Here is a 21,487-nt window from a genome sequence, read left to right as displayed (position 1 = left end):
ATATCGCAAACGTCAAAAATAATATAGCGGCTAGCCACTCCCAGGTCCGCACCAAAGATGATTCTACATTCTCACTACCATTACAACCGTTCCCTAACAATGGATAATGTCCTATACTACTTACTCTCCCGCTCAATCACGGAGATGAGTTTTCCACGGTTTCCACCCCTCCCTCCATACCGCAGCAACACGAGTTTTTTCCACCCCTTTCAGAACGCGCTCTTCGCGCCACAAAGCCGCCCCAAGACGCGCGAGCAATGAGCATCGACCTTAAACATATCGCAAACGTCAAAAAGAATATAACGGGATTAATATATATCGCGCACGTGCGATATGTTTGTCACAAGGCGCAAAAAATAATTAAAAAGGGAATGCAACACGAGGACTTCCCAGGAGGTCACCCATCCTAGTACTACTCTCGCCCAGGCACGCTTAACTTCGGAGTTGTGATGGGATCCAGTGCTTTAGTGCTTGTATGATCGCATCCGACGTGTTTGCCCGTCTTCGTCCCTTATGCTTGCCACTCCCAGGTCCGCTCCAAAGACAATTCTACATTCTCACTACCATTACAACCGTTCCCTAACAATGGATAATGTCCTATACTACTTACTCTCCCGCTCAATCACGGAGACGAGTTTTCCACGGTTTCCACCCCTCCCTCCATACCGCAGCAGCACGAATTTTTTCCATCTCTTTCAGAACGTGCTCTTCGCGCCACAAAGCCGCCCCAAGACGCGCGAGCAATGAGCATCGAGCTTAAACATATCGCAAACGTCAAAAATAATATAACGGGATTAATATATATCGCGCACGTGCGATATGTTTGCACAAGGCGCAAAAAATAATTAAAAAGGGAATGCAACACGAGGACTTCCCAGGAGGTCACCCATCCTAGTACTACTCTCGCCCAAGAACGCTTAACTTCGTAGTTCTGATGGGATCCCGAGCTTTAGTGCTGGTATGATCACATCCGACATGTTTCCCCGTCTTCGTCCCTTATGCTTGCCACTCCCAGGTCCGCTCCAAAGACGATTCTACATTCTCACTACCATTACAACCGTTCCCTAACAATGGATAATGTACTATACTACTTACTCCCTCGCTCAATCACGGAGACGAATTTTCCACGATTTCCACCCCTCCCTCCATACCGCAGCAACACGAGTTTTTTCCACCTCTTTCAGAACGCGCTCTTCGCGCCACAAAGCCGCCCCAAGACGCGCGAGCAATGAGCATCGAGCTTAAACATATCGCAAACGTCAAAAATAATATAGCGGCTTGCCACTCCCAGGTCCGCACCAAAGACGATTCTACATTCTCACTACCATTACAACCGTTCCCTAACAATGGATAATGTCCTATACTACTTACTCTCCCGCTCAATCACGGAGACAAGTTTTCCGCGGTTTCCACCCCTCCCTCCATACCGCAGCAACACGAGTTTTTTCCACCCCTCTCAGAACGCGCTCTTCGCGCCACAAAGCCGCCCCAAGACGAGCGAGCAATGAGCATCGAGCTTAAACATATCGCAAATGTCAAAAATAATATAACGGGATTAATATATATCGCGCACGTGCGATATGTTTGTCACAAGGCGCAAAAAATAATTAAAAAGGGAATGCAACACGAGGACTTCCCAGGAGGTCACCCATCCTAGTACTACTCTCGCCCAAGTATGCTTAACTTCGGAGTTCTGATGGGATCTGGTGCTTTACTACTGGTATGATCGCATCCGACATGTTTCCCCGTCTTCGTCCCTTATGCTTGCCACTCCCAGGTCCGCTCCAAAGACGATTCTACATTCTCACTACCATTACAACCGTTCCCTAACAATGGATAATGTCCTATACTACTTACTCTCCCGCTCAATCACGGAGACGAATTTTCCACGGTTTCCACCCCTCCCTCCATACCGCAGCAACACGAGTTTTTTCCACCTCTTTCAGAACGCGCTCTTCGCGCCACAAAGCCGCCCCAAGACACGCGAGCAATGAGCATCGAGCTTAAACATATCGCAGACGTCAAAAATAATATAGCGGCTTGCCACTCCCAGGTCCGCACCAAAGACGATTCTACATTCTCACTACCATTACAACCGTTCCCTAACAATGGATAATGTCCTATACTACTTACTCTCCCGCTCAATCATGGAGACGAGTTTTCCACGGTTTCCACCCCTCCCTCCATACCGCAGCAACACGAGTTTTTTCCACCCCCTTCAGAACGCGCTCTTCGCGCCACAAAGCCGCCCCAAGACGCGCGACCAATGAGCATCGACCTTAAACATATCGCAAACGTCAAAAAGAATATAACGGGATTATTATATATCGCGCACGTGCGATATGTTTGTCACAAGGCGCAAAAAATAATTAAAAAGGGAATGCAACACGAGGACTTCCCAGGAGGTCACCCATCCTAGTACTACTCTCGCCCAAGCACGCTTAACTTCGGAGTTCTGATGGGATCTGGTGCTTTACTGCTGGTTTGATTGCATCCGACATGTTTCCCCGTCTTCGTCCCTTATGCTTGCCACTCCCAGGTCCGCTCCAAAGACGATTCTACATTCTCACTACCATTACAACCGTTCCCTAACAATGGATAATGTCCTATACTACTTACTCTCCCGCTCAATCACGGAGACGAATTTTCCACGGTTTCCACCCCTCCCTCCAAACCGCAGCAACACGAGTTTTTTCCACCTCTTTCAGAATTTGCTCTTCGCGCCAGAAAGCCGCCCCAAGACGCGCGAGCAATGAGCATCGAGCTTAAACATATCGCAGACGTCAAAAATAATATAGCGGCTTGCCACTCCCAGGTCCGCACCAAAGACGATTCTACATTCTCACTACCATTACAACCGTTCCCTAACAATGGATAATGTCCTATACTACTTACTCTCCCGCTCAATCACGGAGACGAGTTTTCCACGGTTTCCATGTCAGGACCCCGACTCGATGTCACATCGATCTAGCCTGTAGCACCTCATATCACTTTGTGGCCTCACGCACGGTATCCCCACGGGTGTCGCCTTACCTTTGCCCGGGACCGTTTGCGCCTTTTGGCTCACGTATATGATAGTGTCGCTAGCATCCATATGATAAGGAGCCCGGGCTGACATGACTAATCGTAAACCCAAAGTGGCACAGACTTACAGGGACAGGCATCCATGACCCAGCATCGAACGTGTCGGTCATCAGCGAGTGAATCCAGGCTGTAGCACTGGGCTAGCAGGACTCCGGTGAACCGGGCTGTAGCGGGCTAACAGGACTCCGGTATTCATCGCGTGACATTTCCCCGAAGGGACAGACACAGGAACGAAGAAGGACACATGCCGGCCAGCCTAAGTGTTCCGGAGCAGTAGCAAGCTACCATGGCTCAGTGGAAACACTAGGAGACATTTCCCGGTAAGATAGGCTACTAAAGATAAACAACTAGATGGTCAGATCCCACACATACCAAGCATTTCAATAACATACACACAATATGCTCGATATGTGCAAATACAACATGGCATCACAACATGACTCTACAAATCAAGTATTTATTCATTAGGCTCCGAGGAGCGAGATATTACAAACATAGGTCTCATGACCCAACATTCAGAGTATACAAGTCAAAGCACAAGCGGAAACTATCATGTCTGAGTACAGACCACTATAAATGAAAAAAGGCTGAGAAGCCTGACTATCTGCCAGATACTGCCGAGGGCACAAGATCGTAGCTGAGGTAACAAGCTAAACGTCGAAGTCCACGCGAAACTACTAGCGAGACCGAAGTCTCTCTGCAAAAACATAAATAGGCAAACGTGAGTACAAATGTACCCAGCAAGACTTACATCAGAACTATCTACATATGCATCATTATCAACAAAGGGGATGGTGGGGTTTAACTGCAGCAAGCCAGCTTTGACTCGGTGGCTATCCTGAACTACGACTGCGAGTAACTCTTTTGAGGTGGCGCACACGAGTCCACATATTCACCATATCAATACACCACTATGGATCCGCTCCTGTCTCCCTACGAGAACGCCATCCATAGCACTCACGCTTATCTTGCGTATTTTAGAGTATCCACTTTCACTTGTCTATGAACTGATATAAGCAACCCAGAAGTCCTTTTCCGCGGACACGGCTATTCGAATAGATGATGTTAACCCTGCAGGGGTGTACTTCTTCATACATGTTTCCACCACTTAGCGTCTGCACACGACATGTGCTCGGCAGACTTCAAGCGAAAGCCGACGTGGGTGTAGACCACGACCTACCTAAACACTCAAGTCTCTAGTCCAGGTTTATCGCCTATTCGGGTTCCATCCATGAGGAGATCCGGCCGGAGTTTCGCTCACAGCCCCAAACGATGTGAACAGGGTTCCCGAGATACCAAACGGGCATCCGGTACACCGTGCCACGTACCTACCGCATCACAGCCCACCCCTACGTCAGCGCTGTCCACGGCCTCCAGTAAGCTACAAACACCAGAAACTACTTGCAACTCCTGGACAGAGGACGAGGGTGAATAAGAAGTCGAGCGGGGTCATATTTCAGGGCCCAATGTATGGTAGTAGCTGAATCATGGATCACAAACACAGAACTCAGTTCCTGAGGATGGCTGCAATGAGACAACCCACCATGTACTCCTACATGGCCTCTCACCGCTACCTTTACCAAATCGTGTTCACACACTTAGCTCACACACAGTAGGACATGTTCACACACCTCTGATTCATCCCCGATGAATCAGACCTGACTCAACTCTAAGCAGTAGCAGGCATGACAAACAAACATGAATGAGTAGGCACAACAGGGCTCAAACAACTCCTACTCATGCTAGTGGGTTTCATCTATTTACTGTGGAATGACAGGTCATGCAAAGGATAAAGGGGTTCAGCTACCGCAGCAAGTAACAGATGAATCGATGTTGTCCTAATGCAGTAAAAGAGAGCAGGAGCGAGAGAGTGGGATTTTATCGGAATGAACAAGGGGGTTTTGCTTGCCTGGCACTTCTGAAGATAACATTGAGTCTTCATCAGTGTCAACGATCACATCATCGGTACACATCTATCGAGAGGGGACAATTACCGGCAAATACAGAAAAACACGATCAGTGCAATGCACAATATGATGCATGATCATGACATGGCAAAATGAATGTGTTTTGGGCTAATGCAACTAAAACCAGATTAAATGAAGTTGGTTTGAATCCAAGATTCAAATTCAAACTCCATATGTGATTATTCAAATGCCATGTAATTGATTTGTGCTAAACAGCAGCTATAAGTTGTTCTAACATGCATGAAAATGGTACAGATGGATTCCTTGAATTTTTCTGATAATTTTTCATATATAATTTATTTAATTTGGAGTTACGGTTAATTTTCTATGATTTTTAGAAGTTTTAGGCATTTTCTGGAATTAATAAATCATTTAAGAATTATTTAAATTCCAGAAACATTTACTACGTCAGCAGTGCGTCACCGTGACGTCAGCAGGTCAACAGACGCTGCTGCTGGTCAAACCTGACGTGTGGGGGCCACACGTCAGTGACACAGGGCTGTTTCACTCACTGACAGGTGGGACCGGTCAACGTTGACTTGACTAAGTCAAAATCTGACACATGGGGTCCACAGATTAGCACTAATCTAAACAAAAAAATTAAACTAACCTAATTAGGCTCGGGGCCCACATGGCAGTGGCTCATAGGGTGATTAGCCCCTAACTAAGTGGCCACATCGGCCCGCCGGAGTTTGGCCGGCGGTGACCACAGAGCACGGCGGGGCACGCCGGACTTGCGCTAGGGGCATCAGATTCGCGCGCTGAGGGCACCGGGGCGTAGCCCGGGCTCTCCCGCATCTGATGGGGTAGGTGGGAGGCTGCGGGGACGCCGGGGCTCGTCGAAACGAAGCTCGCGGCGGCGCCGGAGTTTGGTGAGTGCGGGGTTGGCGCTGTGGTGCACGGAAGGGCGAGTTAGGATATGCGTTAGGCTCCTGGTGGCTTCCTGAGTGTGGTGACACGCTCCGAGACGAGCTCAAGCGGCTGTAGTGACGGCGGTGACGAGGTCAGCGGCGGCCGGAGTTCGGCCGCGGCGGAGCTATGGCCTAGAGCTTGCAAACGCGAGGGGAGAGAGAGGGGTTCTGCACGGAGGCTCACCGCAGAGCTGTAGGGAGGGTTAGTGGGCTCGGGGGCGGCCGGAGTGCAGCGAATCGACGGAGACGATCTCCGGTGGCCGAGGAGGGGAACGGCGACGTGGGCGGCGATGCAGGGTTTCCGGAGGGCCGTGGATCGGTGGGGAGGAAGAGAGGGTCGAGGCGGAGCTCGCAAGCATAGCGAGGGGTCGAGGGGGAGACGGTGGCCGCGGCGTTACGGTGGCGCGGCTGCGGCTGCGCTCGGCGAGTGAGAGAGAGAGGAAGCAGAGGAGAGATACAAGGGAGAGGGAGAGAGCGAGGGGGTCCAGGGGGGTCGGGGCGGCACCGAGGAGATGACGCGCGGCGTCGCGGTGGCCAGGCGATGCAGACGAGCAGGGTGGTGGCGTGGCGAGCTCGGGCGCGCGCGCCGTGTCCCTCCTCTGCCTACTGGCGCGAGGAGGAAGGCGACAGGGAAGGGAGGCGGTGGTGGGCTGGGCCAGCGGGAGGAGCTGGCCAGCTGGGCCGGCTACAGGTAAGTGGCCCAGGTAGGCTTCTATTCTTTTTATTTTTTTTCTCTCTGTTTTGTTTTAATTCTGTTTTCTATTTTGCAGGTTTGTTTTGAATTTGGTTTTGAAACCAATTCAATTTATTTTGCTTCTGACAATATTTTTAGGAGCTAAAAAGAATTAAAACAATGCTCCACAAAAATATTTCAGAATTATTGGACCTATATTTATTTAACAGTAGATATAAGTCCAATTCAAATAGCTATTGATTTAATTCAAATACCCAAAATAAATGTTTCTGAGATACCGAAAATATTGGTTTGGATTTTACCTCTTGCCAATATTTCCAGAGGATAACAAGAACATTTTCTTGGACTTACTTGAAGCAATTTTTATCTTGATCATTTTTTTAAAGGATTCTGAGGCTTTGAAAATTCCTCAATTCAAATTTCATTTGAATTAAAACATGAAGCTCACATGAGGTCTAGCCTAATGCATAACAGGACCAGGGATGTGACAACTCACCCCCACTAAACAAGAATCTCGTCTCGAGATTCAAGCGTAGGGTAAGGTGAAGGGGAAACGCAACTAGTATAATGTTCACGATCCAGGGTGCACTTCAAATGAACGTTGATTTGAACACCATCTTTGTCTTGTCGTCTTGCTCTGAGAAATCCTGTCAACATGACAGGGGGGGGGGAAGAAGGAGACTCTAGAAGGGTCGATCTCCTCGAAGATCGAACAACTCAAGATTAACTTACGGAATGAGACATAGAACCATCTTTCGGGTTGAGACACGAGATACACATCAATAGGGGTGGAAGAAACGGATGACGAAGGTTCACTAGGTAGACAATAATTTCATACCTAAGAAGGTGGTAAACGATTGTCAACGTAGCGAGGAGTTGAGTTGCCATGATACCATAACGATACACCTTAGGGAAGGTGACTCGTAGAGATATCCCCTTAAGTGGCAAAAAGAATTACTTTTGATTCAGAGATCATTGAAACTCTTTAAACCAGCCTAAGGCAATTCTCGAGCGATCGTTTGGAGGGGGTCGGTAGAATGGCATACTCGGACTTGGATGATGTGGATTACCTTGTTGAAGACAACGTAATGGATGAATTTGCTTATCACCGGAAATGGAAGAGACCCATGGTAGAATGGCACATTGGCGGTGCAAGCTAGGAACAAAATGCAAATGCTAGGAATGATTCTGGTAACTGGGGAAGAACCCAACAATAGGGAGTGAATTCACTGTTTGAAGAGGTCATAGCATTGCCGAGGAAACTGAGAGTAATCGCAGTTAGAGCCGATGATAACACGTAACGCTTGTGCGTGCTCTCAAGAACTTGAGCATTTCCATATTCATCAAGGTTTTACCAACATCCGTGTCAAGGGTCCGGCAACACAACTTGCTACCATGATGAATGATGATGGAGGATGTAGATGCAAAGAAAGATAACACCTTCTCAGATTTCATCTTAGCGAGGCCAAGGAAACAAAATCTGGATGATCGACCGAGAAACATTTAGCACTCCGCTTCTAATGTTCTCCTTGATGTGCTAGTGTAACCCATTCATAGAAATGGTCTGGTATCTAGGACATCAAGTAAAAGGTCGGACTTCGGGATCTCAAAATCCATAGGGGCAACTAGGGAGTAAATCCTACGAAATCCCTATGGGGAGGTGGCCAACTTCCTCAATCAAGATATTATAATAACAGGTCTTCCGGCTGGGTGTGTTGGCCACGACATCCACTTTACCGGTTATCGAGGGACCAATATTATAGTTCTTGGAGAATGTTCCAACCATCATATCTGCCTGAGATTCAGATCTGGTTGGTGTCAGGATATCCCAGAATCATCAAGTCTAGAAAGAAAAATGAAAGTTTGCAACACAAATCGACGAGATGACGTTGCGAGATTCTCGGGAAATGAACTACGATAGTAAGCTCCAAAACATGAGCTGGTTCTGCTACAAACATGTGAACACGTTGTCCCGGACAAGCATGACCACGTGGTAGTCTTACAATAAAACACTACCGAGTTCTGGTTGGGAACCATCACCGTGGATAACGAAGTCCTTGCATAAGTCATATGATTAGCTCTTATGAAGGAACTTCTTCCCCTTGAACAAATCAATCAGTGGCTTGGTGTGCTCGGGACACATATGGAATGAAGGTTGCAAGTCTCCAGACCACAGAATACTTCGCACGTGTGCATGACTAATTTGGAATGATTCCAGGGAAACAAAACAATCTTCCTCAAATTCATGGCGGCAACTTGCATCATATGCACATGAATTAGGGAAAATCACTACTTTCATTCAAACATAAGCTTCATGAACGAAACACGAAGAAATGCTTACACAAGTTTCCAACACTAGGTTGATGTTCAACATGATTCATGGGGGGAGACAAAATGCTACTGATGGGCTCAACAGCAACTCATCGGAATTTCCATATCACTGGACTTCCACCATCATGTGAACACGGTGATAGCATTGGTCAGACCAAAGATGTAATGGTGTATGCTCGAGGGATCAACCACGAGTAGGACAACATTACGAGCATCGTTGGTACTGATTTGATTTGACGATAGCCCACACTCAAATCAAGGGATTGATAAGACAATAGGTCCAGCAACTGATCACAGGGACCAATCGATGAAGATATCATCTTTCTTCAACACACACTACACAAGAATATCCCTTTGGAACGAACTAAGTCAGACAAGTTTTTATCTTCCAACTCTCCAAGTTGTTGTCCAGCTTAACCAACTAGCTCAGGGATATCTAACATCGATTCTTGGAAAGAAGGTGGTTCATAAGAAACCAACTTGATCACGGGCTCAACATAACGGTCAGGTGACGACCTGGTAGTACTTCCGAGAAGATCTTCGGAAAATCACGAACCACCGATATGTTACTAAGCTCGAGAACAATCTTACTTTTCAGGGCAAGATGATATGATCAAATGAGCGAGGACTTGACAAATACTAACTCATCAATCAAAGAGTGCACCAGGAAATAAGGACTAGGTAGCACGATCAATCTTAGAATGGTGATTCAATAACCAACATACTAAGAATAAAATTATTATCCTTTAACTACCAAGCAACGAGGTTGCTAGGAGTATTGATTTCACACATCGCAATTCATTTGTCGGTATTCCGGTTGCATCAACACGGAACCGAGGAATGAAAAAGGATGGCGAGAAGTATCACTATGTCAAGAATTCACAAAAGGTGGTGCAATTCTCATGAAATTCCTGTCATAAAGAAGGTAATACTTCAGGGTAGAGCAGACCAGAAGCTGGATTGTAACTTGATCTGCGGAACACAACTACTTTGACCCAATCCTAAATATGGATGAGGTACTGGAGTTTGTTTCTCCTAGTCATTCAGGACGGAATGGCTTGACGGGCCACAAGAGTAATAGGCATCGACAAACGAACGCGCGCATACTCTTGACTATCAATTGATAGACGAAGGTCAGTAGACAACTAAAGAGGGACAACTCAAAGGAACATATAACTTTCTGAGTTGTGGATGCATAAATTAGTATGTCGAACCGAGTTCAACATAATTCTTCTGGATAACCCATGCAGAAAGGTAGAACTGGCAGAGTCACGATTTATGAATGGAGAACTCCTCAAGAATAATCCTGTTGTGATATTTCAGTTCAACGAGGAACTTCTGCCATAAGTAGTTCATGGTATTTGGAAGAAGAAGATACCACGGACTTCAAGGACTATCGCAAAGGTTACTAATATCCTGAAGGCACTAACAATTACTATCAACACGAAGTAGGTGGAGTGAATCTCGGGTTCAAGAACCCAGGAACAGAATACCTATTACTAAGTAGCATCACGGAATGCTTTCGAGGATAAAGGCCAGAATCATCACACTGGGACACCAATCATGGCTAAATTACTAGGTGATCCCCTAAGACACCTAGGGTCATAATAATAGCTCCAACATATATGTCAGGGCAATAAATTACCTCAACTCAACAATTAGTGTGATTGAGCTGGCATAAAGGAACATCGAAACCAGAGGGAAAGGATTTTGCAAATTGCTTCAAACTATTTAGAAACCTGGGATGACTCGGACAGCATAACGGCTATAAATGCTCAGAAAAGATTTGAGACATTCACAAAATGGTGGCATAACCACTCAGAAGCACGATATCAAGGTTCCGAGATCAACAATTAACATACGGAAGTAGTAGAAACTGAACTCAAGCTTAAATCCAACAATCTTATAAGTCTACGGATTAGTAACACGTGATCCTGATAGAAAGAAGAGAAAGCCTAGTTCTTAATCCCCGTAGAAGAGAAGATGATGACTCAGATCAGAAGGCCATGAGGTATAAGGAGTAAAAAGAGCCTTACGTTCCATCCCACAATCAATTCCCTTATATAACTAAAGAATTTCTAGACTCAACTTCGACCAGTTTGGCTTAGTAATCCTACAGGCAGTCAAGCTCTGATACCAACGCTGTCAGGACCCCGACTCGATGTCACATCGATCTAGCCTGTAGCACCTCATATCACTTTGCGGCCTCACGCACGGTATCCCCACGGGTGTCGCCTTACCTTTGCCCGGGACCGTTTGCGCCTTTTGGCTCACGTATATGATAGTGTCGCTAGCATCCATATGATAAGGAGCCCGGGCTGACATGACTAATCGTAAACCCAAAGTGGCACAGACTTACAGGGACAGGCATCCATGACCCAGCATCGAACGTGTCGGTCATCAGCGAGTGAATCCAGGCTGTAGCACTGGGCTAGCAGGACTCCGGTGAACCGGGCTGTAGCGGGCTAACAGGACTCCGGTATTCATCGCGTGACATTTCCCCGAAGGGACAGACACAGGAACGAAGAAGGACACATGCCGGCCAGCCTAAGTGTTCCGGAGCAGTAGCAAGCTACCATGGCTCAGTGGAAACACTAGGAGACATTTCCCGGTAAGATAGGCTACTAAAGATAAACAACTAGATGGTCAGATCCCACACATACCAAGCATTTCAATAACATACACACAATATGCTCGATATGTGCAAATACAACATGGCATCACAACATGACTCTACAAATCAAGTATTTATTCATTAGGCTCCGAGGAGCGAGATATTACAAACATAGGTCTCATGACCCAACATTCAGAGTATACAAGTCAAAGCACAAGCGGAAACTATCATGTCTGAGTACAGACCACTATAAATGAAAAAAGGCTGAGAAGCCTGACTATCTGCCAGATACTGCCGAGGGCACAAGATCGTAGCTGAGGTAACAAGCTAAACGTCGAAGTCCACGCGAAACTACTAGCGAGACCGAAGTCTCTCTGCAAAAACATAAATAGGCAAACGTGAGTACAAATGTACCCAGCAAGACTTACATCAGAACTATCTACATATGCATCATTATCAACAAAGGGGATGGTGGGGTTTAACTGCAGCAAGCCAGCTTTGACTCGGTGGCTATCCTGAACTACGACTGCGAGTAACTCTTTTGAGGTGGCGCACACGAGTCCACATATTCACCATATCAATACACCACTATGGATCCGCTCCCGTCTCCCTACGAGAACGCCATTCATAGCACTCACGCTTATCTTGCGTATTTTAGAGTATCCACTTTCACTTGTCTATGAACTGATATAAGCAACCCAGAGGTCCTTTTCCTTGGACACGGCTATTCGAATAGATTAGGTTAACCCTGCAGGGGTGTACTTCTTCACACACGCTCTCACCACTTACCGCCGTTTACACGACATGTACTCGGCAACCTTCAAGCGGAAGCCCAACGTGGGTGTCGGCCACGGCCTGCCTAAACACTCAAGTCTCTAGTCCAGGTTTATCGCCTATTCGGGTTCCATCCATGAGGAGATCCGGCCGGAGTTTCGCTCACAGCCCCAAACGATGTGTACAGGGTTCCGTGACACCAAACGGGTGCCCGGTTTACCCGGCCACGTGCCTACCGCATCACAGCCCACCCCTACGGTCAGCGCTGTCCACGGCCTCCAGCATACTACAAACACCAGAAACTACTTGCAACTCCTGGACAGAGGACAAGGGTGATTAAGAAGCCGAGAGGGTCCATTGGTTTCAGGCCCAATGCGTGGTAGTAGCTGAATCATGGATCACAAACACAGAACTCAGTTCCTGAGGACGGTTGCAATGAGACAACCCACCATGTACTCCTACATGGCCTCTCACCGCTACCTTTACCAAATCGTGTTCACACACTTAGCTCACACACAGTAGGACATGTTCACACACCTCTGATTCATCCCCGATGAATCAGACCTGACTCAACTCTAAGCAGTAGCAGGCATGACAAACAAACATGAATGAGTAGGCACAACAGGGCTCAAACAACTCCTACTCATGCTAGTGGGTTTCATCTATTTACTGTGGAATGACAGGTCATGCAAAGGATAAAAGGGTTCAGCTACCGCAGCAAGTAACAGATGAATCGATGTTGTCCTAATGCAGTAAAAGAGAGCAGGAGCGAGAGAGTGGGATTTTATCGGAATGAACAAGGGGGTTTTGCTTGCCTGGCACTTCTGAAGATAACATTGAGTCTTCATCAGTGTCAACGATCACATCATCGGTACACGTCTATCGAGAGGGGACAATTACCGACAAATACAGAAAAACACGATCAGTGCAATGCACAATATGATGCATGATCATGACACGGCAAAATGAATGTGTTTTGGGCTAATGCAACTAAAACCAGATTAAATGAACTTGGTTTGTATCCAAGATTCAAATTCAAACTCCATATGTGATTATTCAAATGCCATGTAATTGATTTGTGCTAAACAGCAGCTATAAGTTGTTCTAACATGCATTAAAATGGTACAGATGGATTCCTTGAATTTTTCTGATAATTTTTCATATATAATTTATTTAATTTGGAGTTACGGTTAATTTTCTATGATTTTTAGAAGTTTTAGGCATTTTCTGGAATTAATAAATCATTTAAGAATTATTTAAATTCCAGAAACATTTACTACGTCAGCAGTGCGTCACCGTGACGTCAGCAGGTCAACAGACGCTGCTGCTGGTCAAACCTGACGTGTGGGGGCCACACGTCAGTGACACAGGGCTGTTTCACTCACTGACAGGTGGGACCGGTCAACGTTGACTTGACTAAGTCAAAATCTGACACATGGGGTCCACAGATTAGCACTAATCTAAACAGAAAAATTAAACTAACCTAATTAGGCTCGGGGCCCACATGGCAGTGGCTCATAGGGTGATTAGCCCCTAACTAAGTGGCCACATCGGCCCGCCGGAGTTTGGCCGGCGGTGACCACAGAGCACGGCGGGGCACGCCGGACTTGCGCTAGGGGCATCGGATTCGCGCGCTGAGGGCACCGGGGCGTAGCCCGGGCTCTCCTGCATCTGATGGGGTAGGTGGGAGGCTGCGGGGACGCCGGGGCTCGTCGGAACGGAGCTCGCGGCGGCGCCGGAGTTCGGTGAGTGCGGGGTTGGCGCTGTGGTGCACGGGAGGGCGAGTTAGGATATGCGTTAGGCTCCTGGTGGCTTCCTGAGTGCGGTGACACGCTCCGAGACGAGCTCAAGCGGCTGTAGTGACGGCGGTGACGAGGTCAGCGGCGGCCGGAGTTCGGCCGCGGCGGAGCTATGGCCTAGAGCTTGCAAACGCGAGGGGAGAGAGAGGGGTTCTGCACGGAGGCTCACCGCGGAGCTGTAGGGAGGGTTAGTGGGCTCGGGGGCGGCCGGAGTGCAGCGAATCGACGACGATGATCTCCGGTGGCCGAGGAGGGGAACGGCGACGTGGGCGGCGATGCAGGGTTTCCGGAGGGCCGTGGATCGGTGGGGAGGAAGAGAGGGTCGAGGCGGAGCTCGCAAGCACAGCGAGGGGTCGAGGGGGAGACGGTGGCCGCGGCGTTACGGTGGCGCGGCTGCGGCTGCGCTCGGCGAGTGAGAGAGAGAGGAAGCAGAGGAGAGATACAAGGGAGAGGGAGAGAGCGAGGGGGTCCAGGGGGGTCGGGGCGGCGCCGAGGAGATGACGCGCGGCGTCGCGGTGGCCAGGCGATGCAGACGAGCAGGGTGGTGGCGTGGCGAGCTCGGGCGCGCGCGCCGTGTCCCTCCTCTGCCTACTGGCGCGAGGAGGAAGGCGACAGGGAAGGGAGGCGGCGGTGGGCTGGGCCAGCGGGAGGAGCTGGCCAGCTGGGCCGGCTACAGGTAAGTGGCCCAGGTAGGCTTCTATTCTTTTTATTTTTTTCTCTCTGTTTTGTTTTAATTCTGTTTTCTATTTTGCAGGTTTGTTTTGAATTTGGTTTTGAAACAAATTCAATTTATTTTGCTTCTGACAATATTTTTAGGAGCTAAAAAGAATTAAAACAATGCTCCACAAAAATATTTCAGAATTATTGGACCTATATTTATTTAACAGTAGATATAAGTCCAATTCAAATAGCTATTGATTTAATTCAAATACCCAAAATAAATGTTTCTGAGATACCGAAAATATTGGTTCGGATTTTACCTCTTGCCAATATTTCCAGAGGATCCCAAGAACATTTTCTTGGACTTATTTGAAGCAATTTTTATCTTGATCATTTTTTTTAAAGGATTCTGAGGCTTTGAAAATTCCTCAATTCAAATTTCATTTGAATTAAAACATGAAGCTCACATGAGGTCTAGCCTAATGCATAACAGGACCAGGGATGTGACATTCCACCCCTCCCTCCATACCGCAGCAACACGAGTTTTTTCCACCCCTTTCAGAACGCGCTCTTCGCGCCACAAAGCCGCCCCAAGACGCGCGACCAATGAGCATCGACCTTAAACATATCGCAAACGTCAAAAAGAATATAACGGGATTAATATATATCGGGCACGTGCGATATGTTTGTCACAAGGCGCAAAAAATAATTAAAAAGGGAATGCAACACGAGGACTTCCCAGGAGGTCACCCATCCTAGTACTACTCTCGTCCAAGCACGCTTAACTTCGGAGTTCTGATGGGATCCAGTGCTTTAGTGCTCGTATGATCGCATCCGATGTGTTTCCCCGTCTTCGTCCCTTATGCTCGCCACTCCCAGGTCCGCTCCAAAGACGATTCTACATTCTCACTACCATTACAACCGTTCCCTAACAATGGATAATGTCCTATACTACTTACTCTCCCGCTCAATCACGGAGACGAGTTTTCCACGGTTTCCACCCCTCCCTCCATACCGCAGCAACACGAGTTTTTTCCACCCCTTTCAGAACGCGCTCTTCGCGCCACAAAGCCGCCCCAAGATGCGCGAGCAATGAGCATCGAGCTTAAACATATCGCAAATGTCAAAAATAATATAACGGGATTAATATATATCGCGCACGTGCGATATGTTTGTCACAAGGCGCAAAAAATAGTTAAAAAGGGAATGCAACACGAGGACTTCCCAGGAGGTCACCCATCATAGTACTACTCTCGCCCAAGCACGCTTAACTTCGGAGTTCTGATGGGATCCGGTGCTTTAGTGCTTGTATGATCGCATCAGACATGTTTCCCCGTCTTCGTCCCTTATGCTTGCCACTCCCAGGTCCGCTCCAAAGACGATTCTACATTCTCACTACCATTACAACCGTTCCCTAACAATGGATAATGTCCTATACTACTTACTCTCCCGCTCAATCACGGAGACGAGTTTTCCACGGTTTCCACCCCTCCCTCCATACCGCAGCAACACGAGTTTTTTCCACCCCTTTCAGAACGCGCTCTTCGCGCCACAAAGCCGCCCCAAGACGCGCGAGCAATGAGCATCGAGCTTAAACATATCGCAAACGTCAAAAATAATATAACGGGATTAATATATGTCGCGCACGTGCGATATGTTTGTCACAAGGCGCAAAAAATAATTAAAAAGGGAATGCAACACGAGGACTTCCCAGGAGGTCACCCATCATAGTACTACTCTCGCCCAAGCACGCTTAACTTCGGAGTTCTGATGGGATCCGGTGCTTTAGTGCTGGTATGATTGCATCCGACATGTTTCCCCGTCTTCGTCCCTTATGCTTGCCACTCCCAGGTCCGCTCCAAAGACGATTCTACATTCTCACTACCATTACAACCGTTCCCTAACAATGGATAATGTCCTATACTACTTACTCTCCCGCTCAATCACGGAGACGAGTTTTCCTCGGTTTCCACCCCTCCCTCCATACCGCAGCAACACGAGTTTTTCCACCCCTTTCAGAACGCGCTCTTCGCACCACAAAGCCGCCCCAAGACGCGCGAGCAATGAGCATCGAGCTTAAACATATCGCAAACGTCAAAAATAATATAACGGGATTAATATATATCGCGCACGTGCGATATGTTTGTCACAAGGCGCAAAAAATAATTAAAAAGGGAATGCAACACGAGGACTTCCCAGGAGGTCACCCATCCTAGTACTACTCTCGCCCAAGCACGCTTAACTTCGGAGTTCTGATGGAATGTCAGGACCCCGACTCAATGACACATCGATCTAGCATGTAACACCTCATATCACTTTGCGGCCTCACGCACGGTATTCCCACGGGTGTCGCCTTACCTTTGCCCGGGACCGTTTGCGCCTTTTGGCACACGTATATGACAGTGTCGCTAGCATCCATATGATAAGGAGCCCGGGCTGACATGGCTAGTCGTAAACCCAAAGCGGCACAGACTTACAGGGACAGGCATCCATGACCCAGCATCGAACGTGTCGGTCATCAGCGAGTGAATCCAGGCTGTAGCACTGGGCTAGCAGGACTCCGGTGAACCGGGCTGTAGCGGGCTAACAGGACTCCGGTATTCACCGCGTGACATTTCCCCGAAGGGACAGACACAGGAACGAAGAAGGACACATGCCGGCCAGCCTAAGTGTTCCGGAGCAGTAGCAAGCTACCATGGCTCGGTGGAAACACTAGGAGACATTTCCCCGTAAGAGAGTCTACTAAAGATAAACAACTAGATGGTCAGATCCCACACATACCAAGCATTTCAATAACATACACACAATATGCTCGATATGTGCAAATACAACATGGCGTCACAACATGACTCTATGACTCAAGTAATCTATTCAATAGGCTCCGAGGAGCGAGATATTACAAACATGGGTCTCATGACCCAACATTCAGAGCATACAAATCAAGCACAAGCGGAAGCTATCATGTCTGAGTACAGACATCTATAAATGAAAAAGGCTGAGAAGCCTGACTATCTACCAAATCCTGCCGAGGCACAAGATCGTAGCTGAGGTAACAAGCTAAACGTCGAAGTCCACGTGGAACTACTAGCGAGACCGAAGTCTCTCTGCAAAAACATAAAATAGGCAAACGTGAGTACAAATGTACCCAGCAAGACTTACATCAGAACTATCTTCATATGCATCATTATCAACAAAGGGATGGTGGGGTTTAACTGCAGCAAGCCAGCTTTGACTCGGTGGCTATCCTAAACTACGACTGCAAGCGACTCTTTTGAGGTGGCGCACACGAGTCCACATATTCACCATATCAATACACCACTATGGAACCGCTCCCGTCTCCCTACGAGAACGCCATCCATAGCACTCACGCTTATCTTGCGTATTTTAGAGTATCCACTTTCACTTGTCTATGAACTGATATAAGCAACCCAGAAGTCCTTTTCCGCGGACACAGCTATTCGAATAGATCATATTAACCCTGCAGGGGTGTACTTCTTCACACACGCTCTCACCACTTACCGCCGTTTACACGACATGTACTCGGCAACCTTCAAGCGGAAGCCCAACGTGGGTGTCGGCCACGGCCTGCCTAAACACTCAAGTCTCTAGTCCAGGTTTATCGCCTATTCGGGTTCCATCCATGAGGAGATCCGGCCGGAGTTTCGCTCACAGCCCCAAACGATGTGTACAGGGTTCCGTGACACCAAACGGGTGCCCGGTTTACCCGGCCACGTGCCTACCGCATCACAGCCCACCCCTACGGTCAGCACTGTCCACGGCCTCCAGCATACTACAAACACCAGAAACTACTTGCAACTCCTGGACAGAGGACAAGGGTGATTAAGAAGCCGAGAGGGTCCATTGGTTTCGGGCCCAATGCGTGGTAGTAGCTGAATCATGGATCACAAACACAGGACTCAGTTCCTGAGGACGGCTGCAATGAGACAACCCACCATGTACTCCTACATGGCCTCTCACCGCTACCTTTACCAAATCGTGTTCACACACTTAGCTCACACACAGTAGGACATGTTCACACACCTTTGATTCATCCCCGATGAATCAGACCTGACTCAACTCTAAGCAGTAGCAGGCATGACAAACAAACATGAATGAGTAGGCACAACAGGGCTCAAACAACTCCTACTCATGCTAGTGGGTTTCATCTATTTACTGTGGAATGACAGGTCATGCAAAGGATAAAGGGGTTCAGCTACCGCAGCAAGTAACAGATGAATCGATGTTGTCCTAATGCAGTAAAAGAGAGCAGGAGCGAGAGAGTGGGATTTTATCGGAATGAACAAGGGGGTTTTGCTTGCCTGGCACTTTTGAAGATAACATTGAGTCTTCATCAGTGTCAACGATCACATCATCGGTATCACGTCTATCGAGAGGGGACAAATACCGGCAACACAGAAGGGAACACAATCAATGCAATGCACAATATGATGCATGATCATGACATGGCAAAATGAATGTGTTTTGAACCAATGCAACTAGCAACAGATTAAATGAAGTTGGTTTGAATACAAGATTCAAATTCAAACTCCATATGTGATTATTTAAATGCCCTTTATTTGATTTGTGCTAAACAGCATCTATAAGTTGTTCTAACATGCATGAAAATGGTACAGATGGATTCCTTGAATTTTTCTGATAATTTTTCATATATAAATTATTTAATTTGGAGTTACGGTTAATTTTCTATGATTTTTAGAAGTTTTAGGCATTTTCTGAAATTAATAAATCATTTTAGATTTATTTAAATTCCAGAAAGGAATTATTGCGTCAGCACTAGGTCATGCTGACCTCAGCATAGTCAACAGGGGCTGGTCCGGGTCAAACCTGACCAGTGGGGCCCACTGGTCAGTGACACACCGCTGGCATGAGTCACTGACGTGTGGGGCCAGTCAAAAGCCACGTCAGCAAGTCAAACTGACATCGAGGCCCACATGTCAGTGAGATAGAGAGCTAACAGGGGGTTATTTAACTTAACCCGTGTTTTTAACAGCAGCGGTCCCACATGTCATGCACAAGGGTTTAATTAACTGAGTGATTAGCACCTAACCTAATGCTCCACGTCAGCTAGTGACGCCGGCGACCACGGCGACGGCGAGACCTCGCCGGAGTTGCTCGGGACGGCGCTACAGGCTGCGGTTGGGCACCCTGAGGGCACCAGGAGGGAGCCCGTGCTCCTGCGCATCCAGCGGAGGCAGCGGAAGGTCGCGGGGCGGCCGGGGCTGACGGCGGCGAGCTCGGCAGCGGCGGCCGGAGCTCGGGTTAGTTTGGGCTCGGCGTTAGGGTGCTCGGGAGGAGGAGCTGGTGGGATCTACGTGCTCCTGGGAGGGCACCGAACGCGTTGACACACTCAGGCACGGGCTGTGGTGGCTAAAACGACGGAGGCATCATGGCCGGCGGCGATGAGCTCTCGGCTCCGGCGGAATCGAGCTAGCGGAGAGAAACAGAGGGGGGCGAGCATAAGGGAAGATGCAGGAGCTCACATGGGGTCGGAAGAGAAGCTCGGCGGGCTCGGGGAGGCTTCTGCGCCGGCGAATTGACAGCGGCGATCTCCGGGCACCAGAGATAAGGACGACGACGCTCCGGTCGTTTTCGGCCTCCTCTGATCGCGTGCGTCGGTGGGTAGCTCCGCGGGGTCAGTGCGGAGCTCAGGCATGCGGAGAGGGGCGAGGGGGGGGTGGATGTGGCCGTGGTGTAGCTCATCGGAGTGGCCATGGCGGCTTCAGCCATGAGGGGAAAAAGAGCAGGGGAGTGAGAGGGGGAGAGCAGGGAGGCAAGGGAGCGGACGAGGGGGTTCCAGGGGGGTGTCGTGGCATCCTCAGCCGATCCGGGGCGGGGCGGCAAGCAGGAGGTGGCTCGGGCGCGTGCGTGCGCGCCGCGGCCACACGCTCGTCCTTCTGTCCGAGGACGAAGACGACAGGAGAAGGGAGTGGAGATGGGCTGGGCCGGCTGGGGGGAAACTGGGCCGGCTGGTGGGCTGCACGGGTGGGCACCAGGTAAGTCCTTCTCTGTCTCTCTTTTATTTCTATTTCAGTTCTGTTTTCTATTATTCTGTAAATTTAGGGCTTTATTAAAAAATACTCAGACACTTTCAAAAATCATGAAACTAATCATGGCTACTGTTTAGAATATATCCAACAGTAAACATTTTAGTTTATGATTATTTGAGCATTTGAAATATTTAATAGCATTTAAATGCCCAAATGCAAATACTATATAATTTAATTCAAAAATCCAGGAATAGCCTATAAATATGTTCATCATTCTTGGAAGTGGTTTTCACCTTTAACAAAAATTATGAACATTTCCAAAGGGCATTCTGGGTTATTGAAAATATTTTTTTATTGAACCTAGTTAAATTTCATTTGGTGCTAGGGTTTCAACAATCCCCATTTCAAATTTCTTTGGAATTTAAACATGATGGCATGATGAACAAGCAAAGTCAAGCAAGGGCTGAACTAGGGCTGTGACAACTCACCCCCACTAAACAAAAATCTCGTCCCGAGATTCAAGCGTAGGGTAAGGTGAGGGGGGAACGCAAACTAGTATAATCTTCACGATCCAGGGTGCACTTCAAATGAACGTTGATTTGAGCACCATCTTTGTCTTGTCGTCTTGCTCTGAGAAATCCTGTC

General features: G+C 48.1%; 7 non-coding genes across 7 annotated transcripts; all 7 read right to left on the bottom strand.

The window, feature by feature from the left end:
- Positions 1 to 368: 368 nt before the first annotated feature.
- LOC119313901 lies at positions 369 to 487 on the bottom strand. Its single transcript, XR_005152157.1, has one exon. It is a non-coding gene; the product is annotated as a 5S ribosomal RNA (ribosomal RNA).
- Positions 488 to 853: 366 nt separating this feature from the next.
- LOC119313910 lies at positions 854 to 972 on the bottom strand. The gene has a single exon (XR_005152166.1). It is a non-coding gene; the product is annotated as a 5S ribosomal RNA (ribosomal RNA).
- Positions 973 to 1,615: 643 nt separating this feature from the next.
- On the bottom strand, positions 1,616 to 1,734 carry LOC119313651. Its single transcript, XR_005151922.1, has one exon. It is a non-coding gene; the product is annotated as a 5S ribosomal RNA (ribosomal RNA).
- Positions 1,735 to 2,377: 643 nt separating this feature from the next.
- Positions 2,378 to 2,496, bottom strand: LOC119313740. The gene has a single exon (XR_005152005.1). It is a non-coding gene; the product is annotated as a 5S ribosomal RNA (ribosomal RNA).
- Positions 2,497 to 15,551: 13,055 nt separating this feature from the next.
- On the bottom strand, positions 15,552 to 15,670 carry LOC119313702. Its single transcript, XR_005151969.1, has one exon. It is a non-coding gene; the product is annotated as a 5S ribosomal RNA (ribosomal RNA).
- Positions 15,671 to 16,037: 367 nt separating this feature from the next.
- Positions 16,038 to 16,156, bottom strand: LOC119313690. Its single transcript, XR_005151959.1, has one exon. It is a non-coding gene; the product is annotated as a 5S ribosomal RNA (ribosomal RNA).
- Positions 16,157 to 16,523: 367 nt separating this feature from the next.
- On the bottom strand, positions 16,524 to 16,642 carry LOC119313648. The gene has a single exon (XR_005151918.1). It is a non-coding gene; the product is annotated as a 5S ribosomal RNA (ribosomal RNA).
- Positions 16,643 to 21,487: the final 4,845 nt, after the last annotated feature.

The sequence above is a fragment of the Triticum dicoccoides genome, chromosome 5B, assembly GCF_002162155.2.
Source record: "Triticum dicoccoides isolate Atlit2015 ecotype Zavitan chromosome 5B, WEW_v2.0, whole genome shotgun sequence".
In the NCBI taxonomy this organism is placed as follows: domain Eukaryota; kingdom Viridiplantae; phylum Streptophyta; class Magnoliopsida; order Poales; family Poaceae; genus Triticum; species Triticum dicoccoides.
This window is presented reverse-complemented; position numbering and strand designations above follow the sequence as displayed.